Source organism: Mandrillus leucophaeus, unplaced genomic scaffold (genome assembly GCF_000951045.1).
Source record: "Mandrillus leucophaeus isolate KB7577 unplaced genomic scaffold, Mleu.le_1.0 Scaffold59, whole genome shotgun sequence".
Lineage (NCBI taxonomy): Eukaryota > Metazoa > Chordata > Mammalia > Primates > Cercopithecidae > Mandrillus > Mandrillus leucophaeus.
Genome location: NW_012106363.1, coordinates 4,164,715 through 4,171,877, shown reverse-complemented (window position 1 = coordinate 4,171,877; position 7,163 = coordinate 4,164,715). Strand labels below are relative to the sequence as shown.

Sequence of the window (7,163 nt, the reverse complement as noted above, 5' to 3'; positions counted from 1 at the left end):
AGAGGTTGCAGTGAGCCAAGATGGTGCCATTACACTCCAGCCTGGACGACAGAGTGAGACTCCGTCTCAAAAAAAAAAAAAAAAAAAAAAAAAAAAAAAAAAAAAAAAAAGTTCAAAGCATACATGATTAAAATAACCTAATAGAGTAGATCTCTAGCCTCCAATAATATATAAGTGTGAGTACATCTTGCACATAATACAGTTTTTTTTAAAAAAAAGATAATTTAGGATGAGAAGTCAGTAATAAAACAAGGCCACCCAGGAATAAATACCTATAGGCAGGATTTTCTATTACTTTCTTTGAATTTAAATGCCATACCTAAGATCTATATTTCAGGGAAATTTTCTGTACTAATATAAAGGTTTAAATCTACATATGACTACCACCAGGAACCATGAGTTAATCCCCAAATTATTTTGAGACAAAATCTTCTGAAAAAGCAAAGCCAAGACACAAGTATTTTTTGATTTTACTAGTTTAATCATGGCCTCTGATGGAACCTCCAGTAAAATCCCAACTCCCTCTGAGTGAAAGCCTTACAATGGCCAAAAGAGTCCTGCACAATCTGGACTTGATTACCTCTCCGGCCTCATTTCCAGCTATGTTTTCCTGATCTCACTATGTACCAGCTACACTGCCCTTTTTTGTTTCGGTTCCTCAGAATAGGCCCATTCCTGCCTTGGGGCTTTGCACGTGTCATTTTCTGTCTGAATAAATCTTCCCCTCGATGTTCTCAGGGCACACTCCTTCACCATTGCTAAGACTTTCCTTGTCACCATCTCTGTAAGGTCTTCCCTGACACCCTTAAAAATGAATTCCTGGCTGGGCGTGGTGGCTCATGCCTGTAAATACCAGCACTTTGATATGCCGAAGTGGGTGGATCACTTGAGGTCAGGGGTTCAAGACCAGCCTGGCCAACATGATGAAACCCCATCTCTATTAAAAACACAAAAATCAGCCGGGTGTGGTGGCACACACCTGTAGTCCCAGCTACTCAGGAGGCTGAGGCAGAAGAATCGCTTGAACCTGGGAGGCAGAGGTGGCAGTGAGCTGAGATTGCATCACTACACTCCAGGCTGGATGACAGAGCAAGACTCTGTCTGGGAAAAAAAAAAGCAATTCCCTCCCTTAACAGCCACAATCCTATTCCTGCTTCATCATTTTTTTTTGTATAGCACATAAAGTCATCTACCATCCTGTATCTTTTTACAATCTGTCTTCTCTAACTGGAAAATAAGCTCTACCAAGGCAGGTTCTTGTCTGTTTTGCTGCTGCACCCAGACACTGTCTGGCGCATGGAAGCCTACAAATACTTATTTAATAAATGACTGAATTAATGTTTTCTTTTAGATTCCCCTGCTTGAAAGATTAGACAGTAACTCTATACAAAAAAAAAACCAAAAAAAAAAAAACCCAGAATGTTTCCCCCTTCTGTATGTCAAATTAACAAAGTTTATTCTACTAACAAGTTTCAGGTTTATGCACTTACTATTAATGAGTCAGAAGATGAAGACTTCTAAAAAGTTGATACAAACATATTTTCCCTTAACAAATGTGTAACATTGGCCAGCCACAGTGGCTCATGCCTATCATCCCAGAACTTTGGGAGGCCAAGATGGGTGGATCACCTGAGGTCAGGAGTTTGAGACCAGTCTGGTCAATATGGTAAAACCCTGTCTCTACCAAAAAATACAAAAATTAGCCTGGTGTGGTGGTGGGCACCTATAGTGCCAGCTACTAGTCAAGAAGCTGAGGCAGGAGAATCGCTTGAACCTGGGAGGCAGAGGTTGCGGTGAGCCACGATGGCGCCACCGCATTCCAGCCTGGGTGACAGAGTGAGACTCCACTTCAAAAAAAAAAAAAAAAGTGTAATACCTGTTTTTAATGATAACAATGCCATTGAGGGCACAAAGAGACAAGAACTCTCATGTACTGCTGGTGCGGTGTAAATCAGCATAACTATTATGGGAATTACTTAACAATATGTAGCATAAAGACTGAGTACTTACTATATATACTATTTAAGTTTGTAAAAAGTGAGCACATTTTACTTTTACAGTCAGAAAAAAGTTTTTTAGAAGAAAGAATCATGCAAAAAAATATATAATTTCAATAAAAAAGTTCTTCAGCACCTTGGAAGGCCAAGGCAGGCAGATCACTTGAGGTTGGGAGTTTGAGACCAGCCTGGCCAACATGGTGAAAACCCGTCTCTACCAAAAAATACAAAAATTAGCAAAGCATGGTGGCATGCGAAGAGATTGCAGTGAGCTGAGATCATGCCACTGCACTCCAGCCTGGGTGACAGAGTGATACTCTGTCTCAAAAAAAAAAGAAAGTTCTTTATACTGTATTTTGACTCCAACAAAAGCAATAAAGTCTTCTGTTACATATCCAGATGAAATATCTCAAGAGGGTAACTACAGTTAGAAAAATAATGGTTTTTTACTTAGGAACTAAAAAAAGTTTTATAGCAGTTTCCAGAGTGGAAGGGAAAACAAACTCTACGGTGTTAGTGTTCCACATAAGAGCACAATTTTCTTCTAAAGAAAGATTTAAGATACGAACATTTCTCCGTAGCATAAAATGTGGGACTGATGTGACAAAGAGCAGGTAAACAATTCCATTCAAACTTGGTGACTACGATGACATAGGGAAGATAATTCACTAAACGAGATTGCCTACTGGGTGACATGACAGATACTTCTGAGTATACATATAGTGCTTATACTTTTGAAGGTATACGTCATCTATGTTAAAGTTGGCATAAGCCTAGATCCAAAGGTTACTTTTCAACCACAATACTTATTACCTGAACCAAACCCTAAGACAAGAACAGATCTGAGATAAAATACACAGGCATCTGATATACTAGTTCTATTTATTACTCTGATTTCTATTTGAAGGTCTTATTGGTTGTCTTAAAAAAATTCAGCACATAAATTCTCAAATTCTTAAAGATAGTTGATATATTCATGAGACAGGTGGCTGCCCAAACTAGTTGTTAAGAAAGGAAGTCCTACTCAAACGCTTGCAGCAGGCAGAGTGTGTTATTAGAGAAGAGTAACAGTTTTCATTTGTAACACTTCAGGATTCCAAGTGCTCAAAGCTCTGAATAGGAGCCAGGTTTAAAGGGTGAAAAAACACAGAGCATAAAAATTAAAAATATACTCAACCTCACAATAATGAATAAGGCACAGTGGATTAAAGACTCCAGAAAAAATTTATAAATGAAAATCATTGGTAATTGAAACATATGGTCCTTGAACAAAATTTAAATGTAATAATTCTAATCAAATATCAAGGTGAAGATATATTTTTTAAATGCTTCTTTTGGCTAAGAATGCTTCAAGAAACCCTTCTATAAATATCAACTATGTCTGGATCACATTGAACTTAGAAAGTAACATAAGAAGAACATGAACTGGATTGGAGATCACTAAATAGTCCCACACTCAGTAGGGAGAAAATATTCTAGAAGGCTGGGCATGGTGGCTCACGCCTGTAATCTCAGCACTTTGGGAGGCCCAGGTGGGCAGATCACCTGAGGTCAGGAGTTCAAGACCAGCCTGGCCAACATAGTGAAACCCCATCTCTACAAAAACACAAAAATTAGCCAGACATAATGGTGGGTGCCTGTAATCCCAGCTACTTGGGAGGCTGAGGCAGAAGAATCACTTGAACCTTGGAGGCGGAGGTTGTAGTGAGCTGAGATCGTGCCACTGCACTCCAGCCTGGGCGAAAGAGCAAGAATCCGTCTCAAGAAAAAAAAAAAGAAAGAAAAAAGGTGTTCTAGGAGTTAAAAAGTAGTAAAAGAAAGCTTATAAGGAGAATAAAAGGTGAGCAGTAACTGAAATTTATTTAAAAACACCTAATAACATGAGACAACAGAAATGCAAAATATTAAAATGCAAGCTGGCCAGGTGCTGTGGCTCACACCTGTAATCCCAACACTTCGGGAGGCCAAGGCAGGAGGATCACATGAGCTCAGGAGTTCAAGACCAGCCTAGGCAACACAGTGAGACCCTGTCGCTAAAAAATTAATTCAATTAAAATAAAATGTGAAGTTGCCAAATTTATCAGATTCCAAAAAGAATCCATAAGGAAAGAAAATTTCAGAGCCTCTCATTCTCTGATAAAAGAAGACCATTATTCCAAAGTATGGAAGGTTTTCCTCATCCCTCTCCCTCCCTCAAATAATGACTATAAATACCAAAGTGTTGGACCCAGTGGGAGAACTCAAATAATGAGATAGTTTAGGACAAAATCAAACCATTGAAACAAAAGAAGAGGAGAAGGAGGAAGAAGAAGATGATGATGAGGACAAAGACCAGAAAAGATATGTACAAAGTTGTTCACTGGTTGTCTGTAATGTAATGGGGGAAAAAAGGAAAACAATTTAAATATCCATCAAAGGGACTGTAGAAAACCTGTGAAATATTCATACTGTATAATAGAAACAAAACAGCTAAAATGGGAGACCTAGATCTGAATCTACCAACATGTACAGATTTTGGAAAACAAGAATGAAAACAAGACTGCTGCAGAACTTTTATATATATTTATTTTTATATATATATATATAAACACACACACATATGCACATATGTACTCACACATATATAATTGTCTAAAAATTAAGCACGTAAAGCAATACATTTTCATACATACACACATACATACACATCTACATTGCACTGGAATGATACACGCTAAATTCACGGTAACAGGTGGTCTCTGGTAGTGAAGGATGGAAACAGAACAGAAAGTATAAATAAATAAAACTTTAGCTGACAGTGTCACAGTCTCTTTTTGTTTGGCTTTTTTTTTTAAGCTTTTCAAATCTATGAATTCAGGAAAAATGGTAAATTAGAAAAGCTAAAGATTGCTTAATGACTTGTGATACAGAAAAAAAAGCTAAATAGCTCAAAGCAATATTTTAAATAGATACTAATGCAGCCTAAATCAAACCAAAAAGAGCCAATGAATTCAGTCCAGATCATCTCACTAATGAAAATCCTGTGTTGGTAAATATTTTTTCTATAGCTGATGGGAATTATACAGCACTGGCGTTCCTTAAGCAGCGAAACTAAAGGGACTGACTTTATATATGTCAATAAGAAAGTACATCTTTTCCTTTCTTTCTTTTTTTTGAGACGGGGTCTCCCTCTGTCACCCAGCTGGAGTACAGAGGCTCGATCTCTGCTCCCTGCAATCTCTGCCTCCTGGGTTCAAGCAATTCTCCTGCCTCAGCCTCCTGAGTAGCTGGGATTACAGGTGCGCACCACCACGCCCGGCTAATTTTTTTTGTTTTTAGTAGAGATGGTGTTTCAGCATGTTGGTGAGGCGGGTCTCAAACTCCTGACGTCTGTGATCTGCCCACCTCAGCCTCCCAAAGTGCTGGGATTACAGGCGTGAGTCACCGTGCCCAGCCAGAAAGCACATCTTAAATAAAAATAATGTTCATAGTAATCCAACGTATCTTCATTGAGACCATAAATCCTTATATTTTGCCTTAATTTTGTTTATTCCTCTAAGAACCAATCTCTCTTTTAATCATCTCAAATTTCAGTACCTGAAACTCAAAGACAGATTATAAAAACAACACTTGAGGCTTTTTTGCCTTCTTGAATTGACTTAAGCTTTTTTTCCTTCTTTCAAACATGTTTTTCCTCCTTCTTCCTTGACTTTTCCCATCTCCAACCTGTTGTTGTTTTTTTTTTCCCTTCCATTCTCTCACCAACAATTGCTTTCAACTGCTAGCAAGCCTCTGGCATATTTATATTTTTCACTTCTTTAAGGAAAAGATGCTCCCACTCCACAGCCCAAACGTCAAATAAAGGGGAAAAAATTTATGTAAAAAGTACTAACCATATTTTGATGCCTTTCCTTTCTGTATTATGGCTAGGAATAAAGCTCTAATTGCCAAACAAGAGAGCAAAATCAAACTTACCTGTACGTTTTATCATCTTTATAACATTTAAATTTATCCAGGGTCCTCTGTTTCACAAGTCACTTTGGTTAGGAATTATAAGGCCACTTAAAATAGGCCACTATAGTTGAGCACTATAGTCTAGTGGAAACCATAACCTCAAGATTCACAGTAGACAAACAACCTAGGCCAGGTGTGGCGGCTCATGCCTTTAATCCCAGCACTCCGGGAGGCCAAGGTGAGCACATCACTTGAGGTCAGGAGTTCCAAACCAGCCTGGCCAACATGGTGAAACCTTGTCTCTACTAAAAATACAAAAATTAGCCCGGCATGATGGGGCAAGCCTGTAATCCCAGCTACTTGGGAGGCGGAGGCCACAGTGAGCCAAGATCACGCCACCGCACTCCAGCCTGGGCGACAGAGTGAGACTCTGTCTCAAAAAAAAGAAAGAAAGAAAAAAAGAGACAGAGGAGCAACGTGTGCATTTCCACCCCCATCCTCCTTTAAAAGGATTTCCAAGGTCCTTTCCAGTTAAATGCTTTAAGCTATATAACCACTCCCTCATAAGCAGTATTCAATGTTTCACAGTCTTCGAAGTACTCTGACATTTATGATCTTATTTGGGATTTTCAACAGCTCTGTGAGGCACACAGAGCAAGCAAGTATTTTACAAATAAGGGAACAGAAGCTCAGAGTTCCAATTTGCTGTGGTCACATGGCTATTAATGGGCTTGAGTTCAGAACACAAAGTCTTTTAACTCCTAAACCAACACTTTGCAATTCCTTTGGGGTGACTCTTAGATCACGTATGGTCTTTTATTCAACATGTAGGAATGGGAAAAATACCTGAGAAAGATACTTACATTCCCTAGCTTTCAGTTCCAATTTCATTTTCAAGTGGCAACTCAGTATGAATGTATGTTCTTTTGGCAGGGCAAGGTGACTCATGCCTGTAATTTCAGCACTTTGGGAGGCCAAGGCGGGCACATCGCCTGAGCTCAGGAGTTGCAGACCACCCTGGGCAACATGGTGGAACCCTGTCTCTACTAAAAAATACAAAAAAAAAAAATTTGCCAGGTGTGGTGGTACATGCCTGTAGTCCCAGCTACTCGGAAGGCTGAGGCTGGAAAATCACTTCAGCCCAGGAGGCAGAGAGGTTACAGAGAGCCGAGATCATGCCACTGCACTCCAGCTTGGGCTACAGAGTGAGACATCGTCTTAAAAAAAAAAAAA

The 7,163-nt window shown here is 39.2% G+C and overlaps 1 protein-coding gene across 5 annotated transcripts in view; it reads right to left on the bottom strand.

The window, feature by feature from the left end:
• SPOP (speckle-type POZ protein) overlaps nt 1-7,163 on the bottom strand; it is a 92,846-nt gene that overhangs the window by 48,944 nt on the left and 36,739 nt on the right. For 2 of the 5 annotated variants that reach the window (XM_011999294.1, XM_011999293.1), the window contains exon 3: nt 980-1,027. The exons of 2 other annotated variants lie outside the window; for them this stretch is intronic. The gene's annotated coding sequence lies outside the window, so the exon portion shown is untranslated. Of the gene's footprint in view, nt 1-979; nt 1,028-5,951; nt 6,780-7,163 lie in introns of those variants that run through there. One more of the 5 variants, XM_011999295.1, reaches the window with a different exon arrangement.